This window comes from Lepidochelys kempii, chromosome 23 (genome assembly GCF_965140285.1).
Source record: "Lepidochelys kempii isolate rLepKem1 chromosome 23, rLepKem1.hap1, whole genome shotgun sequence".
NCBI classification, from domain to species: Eukaryota; Metazoa; Chordata; order Testudines; family Cheloniidae; genus Lepidochelys; species Lepidochelys kempii.
In genome coordinates, this window is record NC_136402.1 from 9,945,696 (window position 1) to 9,972,379 (window position 26,684).

Genomic DNA, 26,684 nt, shown 5'->3' on the forward strand with positions numbered 1-26,684 from the left:
ACTTTCCAAATCTACGGAGCAGATTTGTTGCTAGTTCCCTAGTGGGCACTGACTGCGGAGTGCTGGGGCTCTGTGCAGGGAGACTGGTATATACAGAGCGACCTGGTGACTTGGGAAGCTGGGTGCAAGGGAAATACCTATGTTTCAATACAGTGACATGTTCAGGAACAAAGAACACAGGCCACACTCACAGCATGGGGTCTCTAACCTGGGAAACGGTGACTCTGGAAAAGACTTGGCAGTTATGGTAATCAGCTGCACAGGAGCGCCCAGTGCGAGGCTGGGGCCAAAAGGGCTTATGCCATCCTGGGCTGTGCAAACAGGGCAATCTCCAGTTGTTAGAGAGGTTATTTTCCCTCGGTATTTGGCAGTGGTGCGACCTCTGCTGGGATCCTCTGTCCAGGTCTGGTGCCCACAATTCAAGGAGAATGTTGATAAATTGGAGAGGGGTCAGAGAAGAGCCACAAGAGTGACTGAAGGACTGGGAAACATGCCTTATAGTGAGAGACTCCAGAAATCAATCAGTTCAGCTTCACAAAGAGAAGGTTAAAGGGTGCCTTGATGACAGTCTGTAAGTCTACACAGGGAGCAAATGCTTGATAATGGGCTCTTCAGTCTAACAGACAAACGTCCAACACGATCCAGCAATTGGCAGTTGAAGGTAGACAAATCTGCAGAGCTCTCCAGGCCAATCACTAAACCCGCCAAGTAACATAGCCCGAGTGTGTGTTTTACTCACCTTTATCTTCTCCACAAGGAGGGCTTTGCAGAGAAAAGCTGCCAGGTTTTGTTCTGGGTGCCTCGTGAGGGCGGCCCTGCTGATGGTGATGACACGATCCAAGAATTCAAGTTTCTTGGCCTCCTCCTATGCCCCGCAGAGATTAGACAAAAACAGGAAGGTCAGCGTAGAAAGGAGCTGCCAGTGGGAGAGATGTCAGAAAGCTTCCCCCCAGCGCTGCTCAGGCTTTGATATGCCGAAGGCCAGAAGGCCATTCATCTCCCAACAGGAGAGACTATGTGGGGCGGGCAGGGCAGCTCTGTGTGAAACCAGACCAGAGAGGGAGCAGATCTCACGGGGTAGGTGTCCAAAGAGGAACTGCAACATGGGGGCTAAGCATCCAGACAGTCTTACTGGGGGCCTTGATAGAGTGGGAGGAACATCTGGGTGTGACACCCTGACACCCCAATATTCGCCACGGTCATATAAAGAGGATATGTTTGGTACCAAGTATGTCTTGTAAGGTATCAGTCTAAAAGTCTTTATCTGCTAGACATTAATGTCTCATTGGATTGCATGTGCTATCATTGTATGTGACGTTCTGAAGTTCAGCTGTGTATGTGTTCCTGAAAAACACTGTGAGGTTCAAAACAGCCTTTCAGGTAGAACAGCAAAAAAGCCAAACACTGGCTCCTGGAGGAAATGCACAAGCATTAGGGCTACCCCAGGAACTGTGTGCAATAGAAACCTCCCCGAGATAACGCAACACAACGGGACCTGTTGGATCCAGGTCACAGCAAAAGAGTTATCCAGCAGGTGGGAAGAGAAGATAAAAGGGGAACAATAAAATCGCAGGGGGAACGGGACGGGACCTCAGACTCCCTGCAATAAGATACCTGGAAACACCTGAGAGACAAAGATTGAACCATGAGAAGTGATGGTCCTAGGCTAGAGAGAGAGATTCCTAGCCTGTGCAAGAAAACCTGGGAAAGCCAAGCTGCAAAACCAAGGCAGCTTCTGCCTTAAGAATCTGCCAACCTGTTTATCACTCGGGGAGAATTTGTTAATGGATATCCTATCTATCTGGTGTATAAAGCTTCGTTTGTGTGTTTTCTTTATTTACTAGGGTAATCTGCTTTGTTCTGTTTGCTATCTCTTCTAACCGCATAAAATCTACCTCTTGTAGTTAATCATCTTGTTTCTTGTTTATACCACAACCCAGTTTGTAGTATAAATTAGTAACTGGGAGGAGGGGCAAAGAGTTGTTCATACCTCTCTCGACATCGAGGGAGGGGGCGAATGTCATAAAACCTTTGGGTTCGTACTCCAAAGGAGGTGGGCACCAGAGAACTGGGACAAGGCCCTTCAACTGAGTCTTCCCAGAGCTGATCTCAGTGTCTGTGTCTTTCTGCAGCTGGGTGTGGCCCTGCCTGTGTGTATGGCTGGAAGAGGCTTGTGAGCCGAGCCCAACAAGACAAGGTAACAGGGGCCCAGGCTGGCAGAACAGGTGGGCTCAGTGATAAGCCAGTACATCAGGCCTCAAAGGGGGGCAACCCATCATGCTGGGGACTGGCCAAATCCAGTGGGCAAGGGGCATGGTGCGTGCCTTTTGTAACTCAAGAGAGGATGTTTTTAAGATGCTCTAGTTTAAACAGGAATTATTTGGGGGCAGGTCTCTGGCCTGTGTTATACAGGAGGTCACAGTGGTCCCGTCTGGCCTTAAAATCCATGCCTCATCCGGAGAAGGACGGATACTGCATGTGGACAGGGCAGTAGCTGAGACATCAGAGGAGGGCTCTTGGTACCAGTTCATTGCCCTTGAGAAAGGTGTTGATGTAGTCTAGGGTCTCTTTCTCCTGCGAGTCTGGCCCCATAAAACAGGAGGCATTCCTAGGTGATGGTGAATCTGATCAAAGACAGAGCAGTGGTCATACCTGGGGCTGCCAAGCTGCAGGCTGGGTGACAGAGATCTTAGCAGAAACCCTTGCCCCCCACTCCCACCCCAGCAGGGTAGCAGCCCCGATGCACAACAGGGTCTGGCACAGCCATCCCTGGTTTCCCCAACTCTTTGCTGCTCAGCCCAGCAAAGATCCAGTCAGAGCCCTGGTTCCCAGCGGCCACCCCACTTCCCTGCCCGCACCCAGCATGCAGCACCACACCTGGAAGGAGGCATGATGTCAGGCTCTGAGTGGTGTCCCCGTTCTCCGGGCCATTGCTGGAGGGGGCAGAGGGACTGGCAGTGAATCGCTCTGCTCCCTGCTGCGGGAGAGGGAGGAGCTACCCAGTCTGCGCGGGATACGGGGACCCAGGGCCTGCCCGTTCTGCTTCCTCTGACTGCCTCTCCTGCCATTGACAGCCACGGGGTGTAACCTGGGCAAGCCCTGGGCTCCCATCATCAACCCCCCCACCCAAATGCCCTGTGCTGTGCCATGCCTCACCCCCCTGCAAAGGAGCCAGCAGATGGGGCTGCAACATCAGGGGGCATCTCATGCTTTGGCCGGCGCCCTGCAATCCTAGGCTTAACAACCCACCGTGCACAGAGCATCCCCTTCGACTGGTGGAAAACATCTTCTGACCCTGTGTGTGACGGATCGGGGTGGGCAATTCAGTCAGTCTCCACCTGATGCTTCTGCTGCCGCCCCTAATGCCCCGATCAGATGTCGGGGCTGCAGCTGCTGCCAGCAGGAGGGGCCATTCCCCCCTGCCTGGGTTTCCCTGTCTCTCCATCTCATGGCAGCCCAGAGTTGTACAAAGGTGATGGAGTCTTCTCCCGCCACTGACACCCTGGTCTTGCAACCCCAACCCCCAGGGGGCAAGCCCCACCGCAATGCAGGGCCATGGCCCCGGCCATTTTTGCAGCCCCTCCGCCCACCCAGGAGGCACCCACTCACCAGCATGGAAGGGCTGAGGCACACACAGCTCCTGCTGCTGCTGTGGGCTCTTCCGCGGACTCTTCCTTCGAGGAGGTCTCGTCTCCTCCCAGGCACGGATGGGCTTCAAGGGGACCTTGCGGACTTCCTCAGCCATCCTGCAAGAAGCCAGGACAAGGCATTGCTTGTGAGAGGTGAGAGGCGACTGCCCCGTTCAGCATCAGGGCCAGTCCACGTATGGCCGTTCCACCAGTGCCTACAGCTGCCAGCAGGGAAACAAGCCAATGGATGTGCTCAAAGTCACCCAGGCAGGCAGCAGTACAGGCAGGATTAGAACCCAGGGCTCCGGACTCCCAGGCCCATCCCGCAGGCCAAAAGGCCTCCCCCGGGTCACTCCCGCCTCTCCTTCTGCTGGTTCACAAACTGCCCAGCAGACAGGCTGCATCCAACCACTCAGGATTCTTCCTGCCCAGGGAAATTACCCTGATCCCTTCCCCCAGGAATATTGGGGCCGTGGCAGGTCCCAGGTGGGGGAGGGAAGCGTGGTGGGGTGCCGGGGACGGGCTAGTGAGCAGCAGGAGTTGCTCTGACCCCACCGTGAAGGGGAAGGAGCAGAAGGCGGGAGAGCAGCAGGCAGGCAGGCTGTGCCGGGGCAGAGCTTTGTGGCGATTTCGCAGCTCGTCTCTCCAAGGCCTGTGTGGCAGCAGCCGCTGCAGAGAATCCGAGGCCTGATTCCCCCCACGCTGGGTCTCCTGAATGGCCCCTGCCCTGGGGGGCTCCATTCCTCACCCAGTGTCAACTGCTGACTCTGCAGCAGCTGCACGGCAGGCGTCCTAAGGCACCCCTAGTCCTCTCCAGAGCTCAGGGGGACTGTCCTGGCATCGGACTGTCCTGGTGAATGGAACAATAGCTCCGGGCAGACGGAGAATGCCTGTTCCCCCGGCAACCTCAGTGCCATTCCCTCTGGAAGTGATGGTGTCCGCAAGGGTGCTGGAGGTGGTCAGGCTTCATGGTTGGAGCTGGACTCAGGAGGCCGGGGCGTGGGTGGAGCGAGGCTGGAGCGAGAGCAGGGCTGGAGTAGGACGAGGGGCAGGGCCACCAGCTACCTCCCGGTCTGGGCACTTACCTGGCCCCACCATGCCAGTGGCTGAGCACACGGGTGTTGTGGTATTTAGGCTCTCAACCCCCCCGCAGAGCAAGGACTTGCTCTCCCTCGTTAGCTGAGGCCAGGGGCGGCGGGGACTCATTTGATCTCATGCAGAAGACTTACAGAGGAGCGGGGAACTGAACACAGCTCTCCTGGGTCCCAGCCCAATGCCTCATCTAACCTCCTGTGCCGCCTTCCCGTGCCGTGCCACCAGCCCTGCCAAACCCTCCTCCTTGTCTCCGTCCCCTCTGGGCTCAACTGGTGCGACCCCTTCTGTCGAGCCGCCCCGGGCTCCCTCCTGTGCGCATGCCGGTGCCCACTTCCTCACTGGCACCAGGCTAGACAGCCGGCACCGGGGCGCTTGGCAGACATGCACCGCCCAGCCAGGAGCTCGGGGAAGGCTCGGTGTGGTTGGCGATGCAGTGGAAAAGCAGAGGTGGGCAATAGAAGATTCTCCTACCTGGAGTCAGGAGTGGGTAGAAACCTGTGCGTAAATGGGCCACCCACTTTCTGCTGCCGGTGGCGGAGCTGGATCTGCTGGCTCAGCGTTCCCCAGGGGCACCTGCCAGCTCTCGCTCTGCCAGAGCCAAACCTGGCAGTGAGGGGATGAGGCTGTCCCAGCCAGCAGGGGCGTGTCACAATGGGCAGGCGAGTCACAGACCAGCCAATGTGTGACTCCCCAGCCATGGGATGCCCCAGCCCAGACTTGCTCTGGCCTCGCCAAGGCTTTAGAGCCTGTCCTTCCCCACCGGGGCCATGGCAGGGAACTTCCGTTCCCCACAGTCACAGACGTTAGGCCGGAAGGGACCGCTGGGCTCCTCTAGTCCCAGCTCCTGCAGACCCCAGGACAGAGCCCCTCCCTGCATCCATGCTATTGGAGCCAGGGGGTCTCTGGTCCCCGAGTGGGAGAATCAGTTCCATCCCGGTTCCTCCTTCTCGTAACAGTGCAGAACGGGGATTCATGAACTCTCCCCACCCATAGCTCCCAGCCCACATGGGAGGCTCTTTCCACTTTCCCAAGCTGCCGGGTGCTTTGGCCATAGGGTGTAAAATGGTCCCATCTCTGCTTCCTCTCCCACCGCTGCAACGACGCAGAAGCTGCTTTAATAGCAGCCTCCTCCTCCTGCCCAACTGAGTCTCAGACCTTGCTAATGCTCAGTGCCATGACAGCCCCAGGAGATGATTGCTGTGGGATGTGACGAAGTGGGACTGTTCTTAATGTTTCCTCCGAATAGTGTGGGGGTGCCTCAGTTTCCCCTATGCAGTTCTTAAGTATCTAGGTGGTGGCGTAAGGGTGTATGATCTTTGCAGAGCCCTAGAGGGCAGGTATGTGCAGGGGTCTGGACACAGAGAATGGCCGACACCCTATTTCCTGGGTGCTGATGGCCTGGCCCTTCCCCCCTACAAGGTGAGAGCTAAAAGGGTTGGAGAAAAAAGGAATCAGGTGACCTCCTGGCCCGGGAAAGGGACAAAGCCCAGAGGAGGAGGGGCTGGAGAGAGTTTCAGTTGAGGCTGGCTGGGGACATGGAGTGAAGTACAGACATGGTTGTCTGGCTCACTACCTCCCAAAATGGACTCAGCTGAGGGGTCCTGTTCTCTGCACCTACATGCTCTGTGTTAGACCATGTTCCTGTCGTCTAATAAACCTTCTGTTTTACTGGCTGGCTGAGAGTCACGTCTGACTGCGGAGCTGGGGTGCAGGACCCTCCGGCTTCCCCAGGAGCCTGCCTGGACGGGCTCGCTGTGGGAAGCTCACGGAGGAGCAGAGGATGCTGAATGCTCAGAGGTCAGACCCAGGAAGGTGGAAGCTGTGTGAGCTCTTTGCCCTGCGGACAGGCTGTTCACAGAAAGGAGACTTCCCCAGAGTCCTGACTGACTTCGTAGGGAGCAGTTCCAGAGCGTCGCCCGGGGACTCCATGACACGGGGGTCTCGGCCAGGGGGAGGCAGTGACTCCTAGAAGCAGGGAAAGCAGCAGCACCGTAGATCAGGGAGGTCTGGCAATGCCAGTGGCTGCCTGGGGTCTGGCACCCCAGGCACTCAGAGCAGACTGTCAAAGGCCAAACCCCTCTCACCACCGGCTCTGTAGCTCCCCCTTGCTTTCGGTCGGTCTTAGGCACCATCCTGGCCCTCATCCCCCTGGCATCTGAACACTGCCCATTGCATTTATTCTAACTGCCCCCTTCAGGGCAGGGTCTGGCAGCTACCCCCACTGCACAGACAGGGAACTACAGCACAGAGGGAAGAAGGGACTTGCTCAAAGACAAACAGAGCATCTGTGGCAGAGCTGGGAAATAAACATGGGTCTCCTGGGTTCCAGGATGGCACCTTCTCTTTCAACCTCCTGCCCCCTTCGTCCCTGGTTCAGTGGGAGCTGTGGGAGCTCTCTGGGGCACAGGAGCTGGCTGGTGCCCAGATGGAGCTACGTTGCCTATTGCACAGATCTCGCTTTTCCCGAACATTGAAAATGCTGCTCCAACCATACCAGGGCCCGCCAGGATCCTTGCAGCTGGTCCGTGCTAAATTGTGAACTGTGCTCTGGCCTCCCAGAGCGGGGCAATGGGAGAGGGTGGGGCTGGTGCAAGGCCCTGCTGGATTACGGCTCACGCGTACGGGGTCCCAGTACTACAGAGCTCTGTGCCGGGGCAGCGCTTTCTGGGGGTTTCACAGCTCCTCTCTCCAAGGCCTGTGTGGGAGCAGCCGCTGCAGAGAATCCCAGGCCTGATTCCCCCCACGCTGGGTCTCCTGAATGGCCCCTGCCCTGCGGGGCTCCATTCCTCACCCAGTGTCTCCTGCTGACTCTGCACCAGCTGCACGGCAGGCATCCTAAGGCACCTCTAGTCCTCTCCAGAGCTCAGGGGGACTGTCCTGGCATCGGACTGTCCTGGTGAATGGAACAATGGCTCCAGGCAACCGGAGAATGCCTGTTCCCCCGGCAACCTCAGTGTCTGGGCACTTACCTGGCCCCATCATGCCAGTGGTTTAGCACACGGGTGTTGTGGTATTTAGGCTCTCAACGCCCGCTCCGCAGAGCAGGGACGTGCTCTCCCTTGTTAGCTGAGGCCCAGAGCGGCGGGGACTCACCTGATTTCACGCAGAAGACTTACAGAGGAGCGGGGAACTGAACACAGCTCTCCTGGGTCCCAGCCCAATGCCTCATCTAACCACCTGTGCCGCCTTCCCGTGCCGTGCCACCAGCCCTGCCAAACCCTCCTCCTTGTCTCCGTCCCCTCCGGGCTCGACTGGTGCCACCCCTTCTGTGGAGCCGCCAAGGGGTCACTCCTGTGTGCATGCCGGTGCCCACTTCCTCACTGGCACCAGGCTAGACGGCCGGCACTGGGGCACTTGGCAGACGTGCGCCGTCCAGCCAGGAGCTCGGGGAAGGCTCGGTGTGGTTGGCGATGCAGTGGAAAAGCAGAGGTGGGCAATAGAAGATTCTCCTACCTGGAGTCAGGAGTGGGCAGAAGCCTGCGCGTAAATGGGCCACCCACTTTCTGCTGCCGGTGGCGGAGCTGGAACTGCTGGCTCAGCGTTCCCCAGCGGCACCTGCCAGCTCTCGCTCTGCCAGAGCCAAGCCTGGCAGTGAGGGGATGACGCTGTGCCAGCCAGCAGGGGCGTGTCACAATGGGCAGGCGAGTCACAGGCCAGCCAATGTGTGACTCCCCAGCCATGGGATGCCCCAGCCCAGACTTGCTCTGGCCTCGCCAAGTCTTTAGAGCCTGTCCTTCCCCACCAGGGTCATGGGAGGAACCTTCCGCTGTTATACCAATAAAATAAAAACCAACAGGATCTCATGAAAGCGAAAAAGGCAAAATACCACATTTATTGTGAATACAGAAAGAATCATAGTAAGCACTTAGTTATAGCTATAACATTCCATTCAATCTCATATTTAGTCACACATTCATTCATACAAATACACACACACAGGTTCTGCAAGGTTGTTATCATAGTTACCAGCCTTAGAGTTGCTCATGCCAAGCCACTGGCCAGGTGGCCTGGACATGAGGAGAGAGCAGGGCCTTGTCAGATGGTCATCTGATGCTCCTGGAAGTTGGTTTGCAGAATCAGACCCCAAAGTTCTCACTTTTTAGAGTCTATTTTTATAGGAATTTCTTCCTATGCCAGTCTATGGGAATTCCTTCATCATGCTGTTGCTGAATCAATCAGCAGATAGCACATTCCTGAGGGCTCCGAGCTGCTAGATGTTATCTTGTTCTTTGGTTCTCCCTTTCTTGAGGCTGTTGGGTGGATTCCAGTCTGCCCTCCGGGGGTCCTCTAGTTATTTCCACTTGACGCCTTCTTCAGCGGATGGACACTGGATTCTTAGGCTGGCACCTCCCTGATCATTCAGTTATTATCCACACCAAGCATCCATCCACATACATCCTCTATCTCTATTTTAATCACAATTGTTAATACAACAAAAGGGCGGGGAGTCTCTGGGTGCTGTTTCTGTTGTTCGAGTATTGCTTTGAGTCTCTCTCTCTGTGAATTGCTTTGAGAACAGACTCAGTCTTAGAATGTACGAACACAATTAGCAGCTTGCAGGTTTCACACATAGAGGGAGAGAAACAGCACCAAAAACCAAGAGACCTCTTAATTAGTAATACCCTGGACTTTAAACTATTGGGAATCAAACTCATTTGTGATTTTAATACAGAACTTCTTTAATATGATCCAACACCGCTCCCCACAGTCACAGACGTTAGGCCGGAAGGGACCTGTGGGCTCCTCTAGTCCCAGCTCCTGCAGACCCCAGGCCAGAGCCCCTCCCTGCGTCCATGCTATTGGAGCCAGGGGGTCTCTGGATCCCCGAGTGGGAGGATCACTTCCATCCCGGTTCCTCCTTCTCATGACAGTGCAGAACGGGGATTCATGAACTCTCTGCACCCCCGGCTCCCAGCCCACCTGAGCGGCTCTTTCCACTTTCTCAAGCTGCCGGGTGCTCTGCCACGGGATGTAAAACGGTCCCGTCTCTGCTTCCTCTCCCACCGCTGCAATGACGCAGAAGCTGCTTTAATAGCAGCCCCCCCTGCCCCGCCCCTGTACTGTGTCCCAGGCCTTGCTAACGCTCAGAGCCACAGCAGCCCCAGGAGATGATTGCTGCGGGGTTCTCGGCCCGGGGAGAGGCAGTGACTCCTAGAAACAGGGAGAGCAGCAGCACCATAGATCAGGGCTGTCTGGCAATGCCAGTGGCTGCCTGGGGTCTGGCAGCCCAGGCACTCAGAGCAGATTGTCAAAGGCCAAACCCCTCTCACCACCGGCTCTGTAGCTCCCCCTTGCTTTCGGTCTGTCTTAGGCACCATCCTGGCCCTCATCCCCCTGGCATCCGAGCACTGCCCAACCTCGATTGCATTTATTCTATCTGCCCCCTTCAGGGCAGGGCCTGGCTGCTACCCCCACTGTACAGACAGGGAACCACTGCAGAGAGAGAATAAGGGACTTGCTCGAAGACAAACAGAGCATCTGTGGCAGAGCTGGGAAATGAACATGGGTCTCCTGGGTCCCAGGATGGCACCTTCCCTTTCCACCTCCTGCCCCCTTTGTCCCTGGTTCAGTGGGAGCCCTCTGGGGAACAGGAACTGGCTGGTGCCCAGATGGAGCTACGTTGCCTATTGCACAGATCTCGCTTTCCCCCAACATTGAAAATGCTGCTCCAACCTTACCAGGGCCCGCCAGGATCCTTGCAGCTGGTCCGTGCTAAATTGTGAATTGTGCTCTGGCCTCCCAGAGCGGGGCAATGGGAGAGGGTGGGGCTGGCGCAAGGCCCTGCTGGATTGCGGCTCACGCGTACAGGGTCCCAGTGCTACAGAGCTCTGTGCCGGGGCAGCGCTTTGTGGGGGTTTCGCAGCTCCTCTCTCCAAGGCTGTGTGGGAGCAGCCGCTGCAGAGAATCCCAGGCCTGATTCCCCCCACGCTGGGTCTCCTGAATGGCCTCTGCCCTGGGGGGCTCCAGTCCTCACCCAATGTCTCCTGCTGACTCTCCAGCAGCTGCATGGCAGGTGTCCTAAGGCACCTCTAGTCCTCTCCAGAGTTCAGGGGGACTGTCCTGGCATCAGGCTGTTGCTGGCACCCAGTGCCGAGAGGCTGAACAACAGCTTGAGTGGTTCGTTTCCCGGTGTGCTACACCCAGTAATCACAATGGGGTGGAGAAGCAGAAAAGTTTATTTGAAGCTTCAAATAGGTACAGGGAGATTTGAATCTCAAATCCTGTACACAGAGCAGGAAGTTACACAGGCTTTTATACATCCTTTTTCCCAACATACTTATCCAATAGCAAGCTGCCCCAAGTATCCATATAGCCAGCCAATCCAGTTCCCAGCTAGTTCCATGATTCTCTGCATCATTTGTTAAACTCTACATAAAGCTGCTTTATTCAGCATTGTTCTTCCATATCTGCCCTGTGTGGCCTTGCTTAGTTTCAGGCAGTCTGACTCTGCAGCATATTGTTGCAGATTCTCAGCATAACTGCTGTGTGTGCCTCCAGGCAGGGGGGGCCAAGGACACTTGGGCCTAGTACCCAGAGCTGCTGCAAGTGCCTCCAGGCGGGAGTGGGGGCCAAGGACACCTGGGCCTAGTGCGAGGGGGCTTCATCGCCACTCGTGGTCTTCCATCCCCTCGAGTTACCTAGCGGCCATGCCCCAGTGTCCCCAACAACTCCCCTCTTTGAGAACACTCAACAGCCTTGGCTCTGAGTTTTCTCACTTGGGCTACTTATTTCTTTACAATAGGACTTTGCATAAGCACTTTGTGATAGCCCTGAAGAGAATGACTTATTAACTTTTGCAAAAGGGCCCTGACATATGATACCGCACAGCATAATACCAGTAATACAAGCAATACAGGAAAGAGAATTTTCAATAGCAGGCTAAATAAACCACCAAGCCAAGACGACAAACCCCAGCCTGAAAACAAGGTTTGCAACCAATCGTTCTCTGGGGCAGTATAGGCAACCTGTGCTCCGGCTCGGGCATGGGCCTCAGCCTGTACCACCTTTTCATAGATCTCATAACTGCTATCATTTACATATACACACCATCGGGGCGCCACGAGGGCACAAACCCCTCCTTGGGATGCCAAGAGATAGTCCAAAGCCAGCCTGTTTTGGAGGGAAAACGTCCTGAGCTGCTGTACCTCTTTATTTAATGTTTTTACTGCTGACCCTAAATCACTAACTGAGTCCGAGTCCTCTAACTCTAAGGCCACCTTCTCAAGTACCATCTGCAGCCTTATAGTATAGCGGCCTATGCATGCCATGGCTGGTCCGGTAAACAGTGGCGCTATTCCCAGTACAGAGCACCCTACAAGCTTCTCGGTTGTGAGGGGATTCTTCATCTTGCCCTCCAATGCCGTAGTCAGTCGCCGCAGGGTCTTTTCTCGTGACTCAACAGAGGTGTCTCGGGCATTTCTAATCTTTCCTTTGGGCAGTGTGGCAGTTATGGAAAGATGAGGAACTCCATGAGCTATATAACAGCTACCTGTCCAGTTGGCTGGCAGCACCTTGTAAGCCTTTCGGCCACATACAAAATAGTGACCCTGTAGGGCCCAGTAAGGACTGTTTCTTAAGGGGATTCCTGGGATATTTAAGGCTGCTTTGGCGGCTTTTTTCAACAATTTATATGCCCCTAAGGGGGCATCTTATTTTTTTGATTGGGTACAAGTGGGGGCATTTCTAATTGTGTCGTTCAAATTACACTCGCCATAGGGACCACTACAAACCCACCATTGGCTTGCTACATTGGAGATATTAACTGGACGGCAAGTTATATTTCCAAACTTTTCTTTTGTGGTACGATTATTTGTAAGAGTTTTCCTAAAAGGGGAGGAACCATTACACCCACACTGCTGGCTTCCCCTTTTGGTCTTTATCCAATACCCATCAGCCCACTGTGTAATAACACAGGAGCTCTTTCCCACAGGATGCCCATAGGGATCAGATTGGTTTTGGGTAAAACATAACACTCCCTCAGTGAGTACTGCAACTGAATACTCCTGGTCCTGATAGGTGGCTTGCTGTAAAGAGGTCTTGTTCCAGAACGGTGAGTCCGTTCTTTCCTGCTCTTTGGTGGTGGCTAATTCTGCTAGGGTCAAGGGCAGCATGTCAAGGGGCATTCCCGTTTTGGGGGATAGTGGAGTTGGAGCACATACCCAGCAATCAGTCTGGTTTGTTAAATTAGCAACATGGTGCGCAAGCAAAACAAAGGAGTTATGCTCCCGATATGCACAGTTTGGAAATACCAATACAGAGAATAACAATGTTACCCAATTAATTATGACCAGAGTCTTCCCAACCCAGGATCTCCAATACCTGGGTGGGCCCATTTTAGCATTAAGGTGCCCGCTATTTGTGTCTTTTAAACAGTAGCTTTAGCCCGAGATCGTCACTAGCTGAGGAATCAGCAGGTTGGACGGTCCACTGTTCTGCTGACAAGGGGGCGGTTACTGCCTTCAGACGAGAGTGATGGATCCAGTTCTTGTGACCCTCAATCTTTGCCGCTGTATGGGAGATCAGCAGGACGGTATAGGGTCCTTTCCACTTTTCCTGGAGAGGCTCGTCTTTCCAGGTGCGAACAAGCACAGAGTCACCGGGCTGTAAGGAGTGAACGGGAGAGTCCAAGGGGAGAGGCTGGGAATCCTTGGTATACCTGTGAAGAGACAAGAGACCAGCAGACAGGGAACACATATACTGTGACAAAAAAACATTACCCAACTCCCATTCCCCTGACAGAACCGGGGTGCCATTCATAGGCCATGCCCTTCCAAACATAATTTCAAAGGGACTGAGCCCTAATCTACCCTTTGGGAGAACGCGGATACGGAGTAGGACGAGGGGCAAAGCATCAGGCCATCGCAGTGAGGCTTCTTGGCACACTTTTGAGAGATGCCGTTTAAGGGTCTGATTGGTACGCTCCACTACCCCACTGGCTTGCGGTCTCCAGGGCGTATGGAGTTTCCAGGGGATCTGTAAGGCATGTGAGATGCTTTGAATGATTTTTGACGTGAAGTGTGTCCCATTGTCAGATTCCATCCACAGGGGGAGTCCAAAGCGAGGAATGATCTCCTTAACAAACTTGAGGGCCACTGTCCTGGCAGTGCAGTTACGGAATGGGAAGGCTTCTGGCCATCCGCTGAACCGATCCACTATAACAAGGAGATATTTGAACCCTTGGGTCCGGGGAAACTCGGTAAAGTCTATTTGCCACACTTGTCCAGGGCCCGGAGTGGGTTCTAGGGCAGCTGGTGGCACAGGATGTCCCGGTCGGGGGTTATTCTTTTGGCAGACTAAGCAGTCCGCCTGTACCTGGGCAGCCAGGGGTCGGAGTCCGGAAGTGATAAAGTATTTTCCCATTAGCTGGATAAGTGCTTCCCTGCCAGCATGAGTGGTTTGATGTAGTTTCTGCAGCACTGGCTGGATTAGGCCCTTTAGTAAGAGGATTTTCCCTTCTGGGGAATGGAGCCATCCCTCCTTTTCCCGGAGACCGAGTTTGTCAGTTAGCTGTCTTTCCTCCCCAGAGTACTGAGGGGTTGGAAGCTCCCCTACTGATGGGATAAGGGCATGCGTATGGGCGTTCTCAGCCTGAGGGGATGGCAGGGTGGCAGCATGCTTAGCTTTTCTATTTGCCCGGGTGTTACCTCTGGCCACATCTTGATCCTCCCTTTGATGGGCTTTACAGTGTACCACCGCCACTTCCGAGGGGAGTTGTACGGCTTCTAGGAGCCGGAGGATTTGGGGCCCGTACTTGACTGGGGAGCCTTGGGCTGTCAGCATTCCCCTTTGCTTCCATAGGCCAGCATGAGCATGCAGCACACCAAAAGCATACTTTGAATCAGTAAAAATGTTGACCCGCTTTCCTTTTGACAGTTCAAGTGCACGGGTCAGGGCTATTAGTTCAGCAAGCTGGGCAGAGGTCCCAGCAGGCAAACCTTCAGCTTCCACAGTGTCATGGAGGGTCACAACAGCATAACCCGCCCTCCTTTGCCCATCTATTACAGTACTGCTACCATCAGTGTACCACTCATAATCTGCATTTGGGAGAGGTACATCCTTTAAATCCGGACGGCTGGAGTACTGGACATCTATGATCTCTAAACAGTCATGTTTCTGTTCCTCTGTTTCTGGCAAGAGGGTGGCTGGGTTAAGGGAGGGGCAAGGCTGTAAGGTGACTTCAGAGTTCTCTAACAGCTTAGCCTGGTACCGAGCAATCCGAGCCTGGGTGAGCCAAAGCCCTCCCTTTGCATCCAATAAGGCTCGGACCATATGCGGAGTATAGATTTGCATAACCCCTCCCAATGTTACCTTCTCCGCTTCCTCAAGCACTAGGGCAGTAGCTGCGACCGCCCGTAAACATGCCGGCCAACCCTTTGCAACCTGATCCAATTGCTTAGAAAAATAAGCCACGGGATGTCTCCATGCTCCTAACAGCTGTGTGAGCACTCCTAGGGCCACCCCCCTTCATTCATGTACATACAACTGAAACGGCTTAGAGAGATCTGGCAGGTCCAGATCCGGGGCTTCCATCAATTTTCTTTTCAGGATTTTAAATGCCCTGTCAGCCTTTGGAGTCCAATAGAAGGGGTCATGATCCGCTCCTTTTACACAGTCGTACAGGGGTTTAGCCCACAGTCCAAACTCTGGGATCCATATCCTGCAAAAGCCTGCCATACCCAGAAATGTCCTAAGCCGCTTACAATTACTTGGCGAGGAACTTGACAGATAGCTTCCTTTCTTTTTTTTTTTCGCTTGAAAGCTGACGCTCCCCTTGCCTTAGCTGTAACCTGATCCCTCTCCACCTCAGACAACACGGTTCTCAGGAGGATATTACAGTCGTCTCAAGCGGCTTGTGACTACTGAGGCACCCCTCAAAGACTGAAATAAACCTGCTTGGGTTCGTTGAGAATTCCCCAGCCTGTGTTTTAAAAGCTGCTAAATCTATTGGATTGAATGGCACATGGGTGTAAACTTGCATAGTGGTAGCCTGACGTCCGTCTGCCCGTGGGCAAGCCACAACAGTCTCGGTAAGCAAAGGATAGAGTCCCACCGAGGGGACAATCTCTGTAACCCGAGGCATCCTAGCCTTATAAGGTAGGGATGTGGGGGCCGAAGGGGACACCGGCTCTGCCATTACAGTGGGGGTGGGGGTCTGGGGACTAACATTAGCTACTACCGAACCAGTCGGAGTCAAATTACAACTTTGCAGAATTACAGCTCTTTTCTATTTCTTAAAGCCATAAACGCTTGTGCATACAAATATTCATTCCATTTACCCATTCACTGGCAAAACAAAACTAATTGGAGGATCGTGTTGTAATTAATTGACCCTCCTGGTGGCCACCACTCCTGGTCCTCTAGTTGATATTGAGGCCAGCCAACTGTACAGAATCGTTTTAATTGGCTCTTAATCATTGGATCCGCACCAAATACCTTCCAGTTTGCTAGAATGCACTCTAGGGGCGTACACCGTGCCCTAACCTCTGAGCTCTGTCCCTGTCCCATATCTACAGGGTAACTCTGGGCGTCCCCAGGTTCCAACAGAGCATATAATCCGGATTTTAAAAGGTTCCTATCTTATCCAAGGGACCGGCTCTTCACGGTGGCCTGCAGCTGCTCCTCCCCCACGTCTAAGGGACCGGTTCTTCACCGCTGTCCACAACTGCTTCTCCACTATATGAGTGCGTTGCACCGTTGTGTCCTCCGGGGTCGATCAAATCGTGTCTCCTCCGAGGCCCCCGATGAACTCACCGGTGCGCGCTGGGCGTCGGTTCTCGCTGCAATCCTCGACCTCCAGGAGGGGTCCGGGCAAGGCTAAATTGCAGCCTCGTCGCCCACCCAGGGATGCCAAAAGCTGTTGCCGGCACCCAGTGCCAAGAGGCTAAACAACAGCTGAAGTTGGTTCGTTACCCGGTGTGCTACACCCAATAATCACAACGGGGTGGAGAAGCAGAAAAGTTTATTTGAAGCTTCAAAAAGGTACAGGGAGATTTGAATCTCAAATCCTGTACCCAGAGCAGGAAGTTACACAGGCTTTTATACATTCTTTTTCCCAGCATACTTATCCAATAGCAAGCTGCCCCAAGTATCCATATAGCCAGCCAATCCAGTTCCCAGCTAGTTCCCTGGTTCTCTGTATCATTTGTTAAACTCTACATAAAGCTGCTTTATTCAGCATTGTTCTTCCATATCTGCCCTGTGTGGCCTTGCTTAGTTTCAGGCAGTCTGACTCTGCAGCATATTGTTGCAGATTCTCAGCATAACCACTGTGTGTGCCTCCAGGCGGGGCGGGGGGGGGGAAGGACACTTGGGCCTAGGATGCAGAGCTGCTGCGAGTGCCTCCAGGCGGGAGCGGGGGCCAAGGACACCTGGGCCTAGTACGAGGGGGCTTCATCGACACTCGTGGTCTTCCATCCCCTCGAGTTACCTAGTGGCCATGCCCCAGTGTCCCCAACAGGACTGTCCTGGGGAATGGAACAATTGCTCCGGGCAGCCGGAGAATGCCTGTTCCCCCGGCAACCTCAGTGCCATTCCCTCTGGATGTGATGGTGTCAGCGAAGGTGCTGGAGGTGGTCAGGCCTCGGGGTTGGAGCTGGACTCAGGAGGCCGGGGCGTGGGTGGAGCGAGGCTGGAGCGAGAGCAGGGCTGGAGCAGGACGAGGAGCAGGGCTAGAGCTGCCTATGACTGTTGCCAATGTCAGGCAGGAGCGAGTTCCTGGCCCTGGAGTCGTGTTGAGCAGACTGAGCTGCTGCTGTGAGACTGAAATACTTGCTCCGGGAGTCACAGGCCTGTTCCTGGCTTGTGGATTGGCGGGAGCCCGGCACAGGAGGGACTCAGGGCCTGACACATGGCTCCAGGGGGCGCTTGGCTCCCGGCCCCGCTGGGCACTGACAGGCCAGGTGCAGGGGGCCAGGCGCAGCACCAGGGAGGACATTGGGGAGGCAGGAGCGCTGAGGTGGGGCTGAGCGGGCAGGTGCTGAGGAGCTGCGGCCGGTTGGCCAGCAGGGAGGAGGAGCAGCACCCAGCTGTGGAGGGCCCAGCTGCAGCTCCACACGGGGCGCGGCCAGAGCCTGGCAGGCGGCTGGCTGAAGTGGCACTTTGTGATCTGGCGCAGGCGGGAGCTGGCTCCCCACATCTGAACGCTCTGCAGTGCCGGCGGATTCGCATCTAAACCCGGATCTGGCTCCCAATTCACAGCTGGCCCCTCCCCCCGATCTGGAGTGGCTGAGACTCCAGCGCTCTGGGGAAGAGGCCAACAAATGCCAGGTCCTGGGGTGGGCTTCCCCCAGAGACAACCCCGTGCTGGGAAGGGAGGTTCCAAGAGCCGGCAGCTCCACCACTCACACTCCCAGCGTCCTGGGAATGAGCCAGGAGCAGAGTCCCAGTCCCCGTTCCCTGGCATTAATCCAGGGACTCCGCACTGGGGATGTGCACCTGGCAGCACGCAGCCTCCTGAGAACACACAGGCCAGGGTGCAGGGCGAGGGCTCCCAGAGAGAAACGGCAGGAGGGCAATGCTGGGAACCCCCAGGCCATCTTCAGCTCAAGCATGAGGGCACCCCAGCATCCTGGAGAGCATGAATCTAGCTTCAGCTCAGCCTTTATGTCCCCCCGTTCTCTGTGCTAGATGGGTTGGTCTCCCGGGGGGGACGAAAGTGCCCATCAGGAGTTCCTGGCTTATCCAACGTCAGTTTCCCGCTCTTGTGAAAAAAACGGTGACTTCCCTTACACCGGAGCTGGTGTTCTTCAGGCTGGGCTGGGCCTGTACACGTTCCCCTGTCGGGGTGTGTGCACCCAGGGCCCATGAGTTGCAGACGTTTGCCAACGAACATTTGCCAACAGACGTTTGCCCCCTGCTCTCCCCATGTGCTCAGGGACCGCCATCAAAAGAGCACGTCTGCCACCTCCCTCTCAAGTCCTTCGCACCTGCATACTGCCAGGGGAACATCCCCATTTCTACTGAGGACTCAGGGACAGGGTTTATGATGAACCGGCTGGAGTTGATCTCCCCTCCCGCCCGGCGTGTTGCACCCCTACGGCTAGCTGGGGATCCAAACTGACACTCCCCGGTTTGAGCCCCTGCCTAGCCAGGCCCTGTTCCTTCCCCCTAGGCAGTTGTTGGCCCTGAACTCCTGCAGGCAGCCATGACACACAGGTGCTTGGGGGCTTGAGAGAAGGGCTATCACCAGCTGAATGACCCCTGCCTGTACGGTGGGGACTGAGGCCACTTTGCCAGCAGGTGCCCCCCAAGTCCTGTGCTATGCTGAGTCTGGGGAGATGGGCAGGTTCAGCCTCATTAGAAGGGATCGGCCAGACAGAAAGGCAGAATCGGGTCCCCGCACGGAGCCCCTCTACTTCCTGCCTGTGTCCTAACCACCAGGACAGTGGCCAATCCCACCTTCAGGTCAGGTTCCAGCGTCGGGCCCTGTCCATACCCACAGCGTGTGGCACCCAGCATGCACTGATAGACTCCGGTACATGCAGTAAGTTCACAGACACTAGAAACTGCCTAACACCAGGCTGGGGGCTGGGGATGTGTAGGGTACAGAGCACAGCACCCCCTAAGGCCAGGCAGGAGGGCTGGGAAATGCATATGATACAGAGCACAGCGCCCTCTAACACCTGGCAGGGGGGCTGAGAGATGGGGGGTGTAGGCTACAGAGCACAGCGCCCCCTAACGCCGGCCAGGGGGCCTGGAAGCTGGGGGAATATGTAGGATCCGGAGCACAGCATCCCCTAACACCAGGCTGGGGGGCAGGGAGAGGGGGGATATGTGGGGTACAGAGCACAGCGCCCCCTAACACCAGGACACGAGGTCTCGTCCGTCTCAGGGTGGAAATGATCACACCCTTCGAATGGGGGATCTGCCACGGGCACTGGCAGGAGCGCGTTGCTTTACATTAAGGTTCTTTGGCTGATGGGCGAACCTCACCCCGCCCTGCGTTTCGAGTGTGAACAGTTGTCGATGGAAACCCAGACGGCAGAGATGGAGCAGGACTAACCGGGGTCACTGGGTCTCACCCTCACCCCGTGTCTACACTGTACGAGGGTGGGAAATAGCAGGTGCCTTTTCTTGCCCTGATACGATTTTGGAGATGCCGATGCTTGCGACAGCTTTCTCCCTGTGTCGGTTGTGGGATCCAGGGGAGCCGTCTGTGTGCTCTGTACAGAACAAGGCGTGTAGATCATTTATACCTCAATGGATCACAGTAAATACAGTTATTTAATATATCAAATAAAGGCAGAACAATACATCAAAAAGCATCAAAATGAAAGAGAGGATTGCTATGTACAGGGGGGATTGCTATGTACAGGGGGGTTTGCACGTGACTAGTTAACTGCTCGAGAGCTTTCATCACCGTATACTTTCTGACAGGTTTCTGCACCCTGTGTAGGGTTTACGTCCCGCCCTCCGTCCCCGTTTCCGGTCGTGTACGTTTTTGGCGCCGTCGGCCCTTTTGAACATTTCTTTTGTATTGTTTTCTGTGTTTGGCCTGGGGAAGGTTGCGTTCTTGTGTTTTGACATATTTCGAGAAAAAGTATGAACAAGTAGAAAGAAAGGCTGTAAGGGGTTTGCGGCTCCCTCCCCGTCCATCAGGGTGGGAGACCACGCTCCTCGCTACGATACTTCCGGGGTACCTTGGTTCAGGGGAAAATTAGCCCAGTGTTAATGGTTCAGGCCTGCAGTCAGGCTGAGCAATGGTAGAGAGTCTGTTTGCCTAGGGCCCTCATTCAGGGCAGGGCTGCTGTCGAGTAGGGGCTCTGGCCTACAGTCAGGCAGGCAGAGCAGCAGAAGGTCCATTTGCCTGGCCCTTGATCAGGGCGGGGCAGCAATCAAGTAGCGGGGCTCTGGCCTACAGTCCGGCAGAGCCGTCGCCGTCTAGGGGAGCTTAGCTCTCTGGTGGGAGAGTCAGCACAACCGTCTGGCGTCCTGATTCAGGCGGGTGCCAGACCAATCAGGCCTCCTGACAACCAGGTGGGGAACCTGCCACTCCTGACGGTGGCGTGGCGGTGCTCGGGGAACCCAGGCCTTCCCGCTCCACCGCGTCCCCACCCAGGGCCCTAAACAGCAGCGGAGTGGTCCGCCACTGGGTCAGCGGGGAAAATCCGATCACAACATGCTGGCCGGCTTGTAGTCAATAACACAGCTGAAGCCGATTCAGCTGCCCTGGGCTCCTTCCTACACACCCATTCCGTGTGTACATGGGTTCCAGGGTTGTTGTTCGCTTCGCTGGGGTAGATGGCTAGTGGCAGCCCCACCAGCTCCTTGGAGTCCCCGGCGTCTGGCAGCGCCGGCAGCCCCTCTGGCTCTCTGTCAGGATAGCGCTTTCCATTAGGGGAGCAGGGAAGAGACGTCCTGCTCCTCCAGCAGCTCTCTCCCAACTCAGCTGGAGGGGCGGCCTTTTATAGTTCCGCTTCCTGTCCCGCCCCTCTGCTTCCGGCAGGGTGGCATGCGGTGGGAGACAAGCCTGCTTTCTGCAACCCTCCTGCCCCCAACAACCCACTTCAGCGAGTCCCAAAATCAAATCCACTTACCAGGGGCCTCCTCTCCTCTTTGCGCTTCGCCAACATCCGGGGTAGAAAAGAGCTCCTGGCAGCATGCATCTCTGACCTCCGAGTCATCTTCTGCCTCTGGGTCCCCCTCCACATCCTCGTCCAAGATTTCCTCCTCCTGGCTCGGTCCACTCTCAACTGACATGCGAGCCACCGAAGTATCCACAGTGGTGTTAGCAATGGAGGTGGGGTCGCCGCGGAGTATCATGTCCAGCTCTTTGGAGAACCGGCAGCTCGTAGGCGCAGCACCGGAGTGGCGGTTTGCCTCCCGCGCCCTGTGCTCGGCGTTCCGCAGCTCCTTCATTTTCATCCTAAACTGCCGTGTGTCCCGGTCATCGCCCCTTTCTGCTTTTACTAGGGCAGCTGGGCAGCTTCAATGACTGGGCTCTCCCTCGTACACATCAGTCTCATCCTGTGCAAGAGTGTCCGTAGGCTGGCGCGGGCTGGACGGTGTTTCTTGCAGGCATTGAGGATGAGCATGGTCTGCGAAGCCAGGCACCTGACGGAGGACTTGCTGTCCTGCTGCAAGCCTTTCAGGACTAAGATTGAAAGGAAGGAAATGGAGATCAGAGCCATGGTGCTCTGGAAAGCCCTGGCAGACCAAGCCAGCGCTGTACCTCTTGGCCCGCGACAAGGCTGGGAGGCGGGAGGCAGGGGACTAACAGGAACAACCACCAACCCTCACTAAACATCCCCGCTGCCCTTCACAGCTGGGGGAGCCCCCAGACACAGGCAAGAAGTCACAATGAACCCCATTCACTCACTATTTCTAGGACTGCCCCACCCCTGCAGTATCTGATGGCCTCATCCCTGCCTGTATTTATGCTCCCCCTTTCCCCCAGTGCACAGGTGGGCACTTAAGCCCAGAGAGGGGAGATTCACAAAGGGGACTTGGGCATTGTTAGGCTACGCCTAACTTCCGGTGCCCTGCTGCCCTCCAGGAAATGCTGAGGAGGGAGCTCAGCCATTCTCTAGCTCTGGTTGGGGCCCAGCTGTGAACCTGCTCTGGGAGTGAGAAGCCTGAGCTATGTCACCCCCCCTCCCCCTTTTCCCCAACAAATGTGGAGGAGACGCTGCTCTGCCCTGCGCTGGCCCAGGGGTCCGGGCACGCAGCAGGGAGGTAGATGACCGGACGTCACCTCAGTCTCCTTTGGAGCAGTGGCTTGACACCAGGCACCCCACCTGGAGGTGACTGCAACAAACCCTGGGCTAGTGAGTGCAAGGGGGGGAGGCAGGACCCCACCTTTGCTGTGTTGGGGGTGGGGGGCAATCGTCTGCGAAGGCCAGCCAGCTCAGGCCCAGTTTGGGGATTTGCCAGGCCACAGCTCTGAGGTCAGGGTAAGTGCCTGGGCACATGCCAACCAGCAGACACCACAGGGTGAGGGGGAAGCTGATCAGGGGTTTGGGGATCTACAGTTTGCAACCCTTTCTGGCTCTTGCCCAAGATCACATTGCTGGCGTCGGAGATTGAACCCAGCCCGCGGCCCTGGGCCATTCGTCCCTCTAGCGCTCAGTGCTCAAAGCAGACACCGCTCACCGTTGCAGATGGCCTCCAACTTCTCCTGGCTCTGCTGGTCCAGCTGCCGGGCAGTGAGCCCTACACACACAAACAGCTCGTCACATCCCTGCGTCCCCAGCGAGGGTGTCAAAGCGTCTGTCACCCTCCAAGCAGTGGGGCTTTCCCCTGCCCCTCGCTGTCCAGGACGCACTCCTGAGTCCCCAGGGGAAGGGCGAGGCCCCAGGGATGGCTGTGGGGCTGGCTGCCAAAGGAGAGCACAGCGCCTTGAGGTTCCACTACCAAGAGCCCATGGTGGGGTGGGGGTGGGGGGATGGGGACTGCATGGGGAGCAGTGGGGTTCGAGGGGCCCATCAGCCGATCAGGGCAGTTTGGGGTGAGCTTGCTCCTGCGGGTTTCTGACACCCCTGAGCCTTCATTCGGCAATCAGGAGCCCAGGGGTTACTTCTCGCTGCCGGCAGGGACTGAGGAGAGCCTGGGACTGGATCCACCCCCTGCTTAAGGGACCCCCCTGCTCTGTGGTTACCTAGAAACCTGATGGCCGCTTCTCTAATGGGAGCCTGTGGGTTTTCCAGAAAGGCCATGGCCTGGCAGAGGAAGGTTTCTGCCCTCCCTTTGTAGCACGCCACCTAGGAGCCAGAACAAGGGAGCACAAGGTTATTAAAGGCCTTTCCATCCTGCAGGCCAGGTTCCAGATCTGTGGAGTGTCCTGCTTTCGGCCCTCTTTCCTGTGCTGGGGGGATCACGCAGAGGGACTACAGCCAGGGCCAGGTGTGGTCCCGGGGCTGGGGCTCGGTGTGGGCACGGAGCCGGGCAATGGAGGGCTCCCTCACCAGGCAGTCACAGCCTCGCCAAAGCTCCTTTTTCTGGAGGAGGGCACCGAGCTGGCTCCACCTTAGGAATTCCAGAGCACTCCTGAGGGTGTCCCAACACACCTGCAAAACAAGAGGGGCCGGGGTGAGTCGACAACGGTTATGGGAGCTGGAAGCCAGGGCCGTCCCTCGGCAGACGCGCCTGCATAGGGCACCATGAAATTTGGGGCACCAAATTGCCCCAAATTTCATGGTGCCACTAGGCGGCTGCATGCTGCACATGCAGCAGCCCCAGCCCCAGTGACCCGCCCTATACCTCGGCCAGCCCCGCTGCAGGCTGCGCCCACTACAAAGGGCTGGGCCATCCCTGGGGGGGGCCCAGACAACTCCCTCCACCCTGCCTCTTCCCCTTCCCCCCTGCTCCGTCCCCAGCCCGCCCCCATTCCACCTCTTCTCTGCAAGCCTCTTCCCCCAGCGACCCCACACTCACCGGTACTGGCAGGAAGTGGAGCAACCGGTCCCAGCCCGCTCTCCTCCAAAACGATTGCCCCCCGCACTCACCGGCGGTGGGAAGCGGAGTGCCACGGCTGGGAGCTGGCAGAGTAGAGCGGGCTGGGGCCAGGCTGCTCCGCTTCCCGCTGCTGTCAGTGAGTGTGTGTGTGGGAGGGATCCCTTTCCCCAAACCCCCTCCCTCGAGCGACATGGCTGGATGCGGGGCGAGGGAAGCAGAGCGGGCTACTCCCAGCTCTCCGCTAATCCCCCAGGCCACTCTGGGCCCCCCAAAAGTGGCCCCATACAGCTCCTGCCTCCCAGACCCTGGTGGAGGGGAGGAGGAGGCTTGGGACCCCACACAGCCCCACTGCGGGGGGGCTGGATAGGGCACCCGAATGGCTAGGGACGGCCTGGCTGAAAGCCACTAGCCTAGTTACCGGAGGCCGTGTGTGCGGAACGGTTCCCGGCCCGTGGCTGCTCGCGGAAGGGCGGAGGTGTGGCTAAGGCAATGGCTGGAGACCTGACTCAATTCCCAGCTCTTTCTGCAGGAACTCAGGCAAGTTGCTTAGGCCCAGGGCTACAAAGGGATTTAGGTGCCTAATGCCCATGGGCATTCAATACTTCTGAGACACTAGGCCTCACGCTGTGCCTTAGTTCCCCACCTCACAGGGGGTAGGAGGGTGAATTCATTACTGCCGGGGGCATTTGGCTCCCAAGTGATGGGGGCCATGAGAGCGAGCGTGTGCACAGGCACCTGGGGCAGGGCGGAGGGGGGGCTTGGGCATGTCATGGCTAGTAAGAGCTGTCCGGGCTGCTTGGCCAAGGGCACACTGGGTCTTGGGCACCATGCGGAGGCTGGGTAGCTCTGCTCCTGGTAGGGGCCATGGCCAGGGTTGTGCTCTTCCCACCAGCACAGCCAGGGGAATGTGCGGAGGCCAGTGGCTGTAGGAGTGGTGAGCTGACCCCTCCGCCCACCCATTCTCTCAGCCTGGCTGCAGGGGGGAGTGTTGGCCTCAGAGGAGGCAGGGAAGACTCAGCAGTTGGGTGGGGCGCCATGGTCATGGTGCTACTGGACTCAACGTTCAAGTGATTTTGAGCACCTGATTGTCACAGCACTGAGCCCCTGCCCTCTGCCGGCCAGACCCTTGAAAGGGGGGTGTCACATGTTGGCCCCCCCAACAAATTGCTGGTCACTCTGTAACGATCTCAGCTGCAGGCTCCAGCTCGTGGCCTCACCTGGGACACATTGGGACGCTCATCGTGCAGGAGGAGGAGCAGCGGGACCAGGCTGCGGAGGACGTGCTCCTTCATCTTCCTCCTGCTGGGCCCCCTTACAAGCTCCAGCAGGTGTTTAAAGAGGGTGATGGAGAGCACCCGGAGTTTGCTGGACTCCTGCAAGACAGGACGTGGGGAGGAGACGCTGTGACGGTCGTGCCCACCCAGCTGGGTGAGTGCTCACTGTGACAGTGCCCTGCGGGGGGTATTGCTAACTCACCCCCAGTCTTACAGGCACAGCTGGGGCCAGAGTCTCATGGGCATAGCGCCACAGAAGGCAATAGAGATGCAGGTTTCCACCAGCTGAGGGGCTGGCCTGGTATCTTCTTGGCCAGAGAACCTGTTCTGTTCCCCCCGGGCCCCACAGGGTTTTGGTTTAAAGGCTCACGCCAGGGCGAGATCCTGCATCTTCGGTCTGGGCTGCCCTGTCCCTTCGGTCAGCTGGGGATCCAGGAGACCCTGGGAACAGCTTTAGCTGGGCCTGTGCCACTACTAAATAAAGAGCGGCCGGGTCCCAGCAGAGTTCGGGAGGGCTGAGGGTAGGATTTAGCGTTGTGAGAGCTGGGGAGGTGGGTGGTCCCTCCAGGAGCCCCCACTGGGATGTTACCCCTGGAAGGCAGTAATGGATGGGTCCCTTTCTCCCACCCACTTTGCTGGATCTTGCCGTACAGTGGGGGACTGAACATCAGTCTGGTGAACATGCTGGCGGGGGCTACTTTTTTTGTGGTTACAGAAGGCCTGGGGAGAAGTAGCCCCTCCTTTGATGCTGCCCTGCCATGAGAACGAAGGGGAGAGGAAAGGGCGGTAGCTGCAGAACCTACAAACGGAGCCGTTTCCTTATGGAGCTGACAGGCCAGCTGTGGGATTCCTGGCCAGGGAGGGGAGGGGCAGGATTTTCACCAGGGTACCATCACTTGTTACCCTGGAAGCCAGGAAGAGCATCGCGGCACCCTGTGCTGCAGACGCCCCCTCGCTGCATGCAGGCTCAGGAATGCATGTCCTTCTTCAAGGGGAGCCTCATCCCTGGCCTGCCCTGATCCTTGTCAGCAGGCCTGCAGGACACCAGGGTTCCCACCCTTACTGCCATATGCTCTGATGGAGAATGGGGTAGCAGAGGAAGGCGGGAATGGGGTCACGTCATTTACGACAATCCTTTTTCTGGCTAGGGCCATAGCATAGGTCCCGCTAGCCCACCCGCCAGCCCCCATTCACATGTCTGTGGCTTGAAGGGTCTCCCGCGGGCCCCCAGGCCTTACATCATGAAAGAACGGCAGGAGTTTCTCAGCCACTTGCACAGCCACAGGGCTGGCGC